The following is a 713-nucleotide window of genomic DNA, read 5'->3' on the forward strand; positions in this document are numbered from 1 at the left end:
GAGTTTCAACAAAATATGAAACTCTGTTGTTGAAACAACAAAGTTGTTAACGGCGATGTAAACAGGTGATGCGTTCAGGTGCTGCGTTCGGGTGATGCGTTCAGGCGCTTTAAACAGGCGCCTCGTTCAGGTGATGCGTTTGGGCGCTGTAAATAGGTGATGCTTTCAGGTGCTGCGTTCAGGCGCTGCGTTCGTTGTGTTGAGGCGCTGCGTTCAGGTGATGCGTTCAGGCGCTGCATTCGTTGCGTTCAGGCGCTGCGTTCAGATGATGCGTTCAGGCCTTTCTTTGAACCAGAGAATCAGCTGAAATGTTCCTGGCAGGACTCAGAAAAATGTTTTCTGTCTGATTCTTCAAGGTTCTTCTGAAATCTGGGACATTTGCTCTTACATAACTTAGCAGTTTTACAAAAGAGGAGAAAACACTGCAGGAAAGACGAAGGTTCTGCGCTCAGCGACTGACTTCTCAGCACAGATAAACAGTGAAAGACTCAGTGATGCAACAGGCGGGAAACAAAGGAGACAAAGAAGCGCAGAGAATGACTGATGGGGGCTGGAAGCCTCTGCAGACCTGCTGAGACCTGAAAGTCAACTTCACCTGACTCACTGAAGACTAAACTCATCCAGACTCTCAGCAGCCAGCTGCTTGTCTTTCTGACTGTTTTGGTCTGGAGATGAAGAGCAGAAACATCCATGAAGCCCAAATGAGAATCTGA

This window comes from Xiphophorus hellerii, chromosome 20 (genome assembly GCF_003331165.1).
Source record: "Xiphophorus hellerii strain 12219 chromosome 20, Xiphophorus_hellerii-4.1, whole genome shotgun sequence".
NCBI classification, from domain to species: Eukaryota; Metazoa; Chordata; class Actinopteri; order Cyprinodontiformes; family Poeciliidae; genus Xiphophorus; species Xiphophorus hellerii.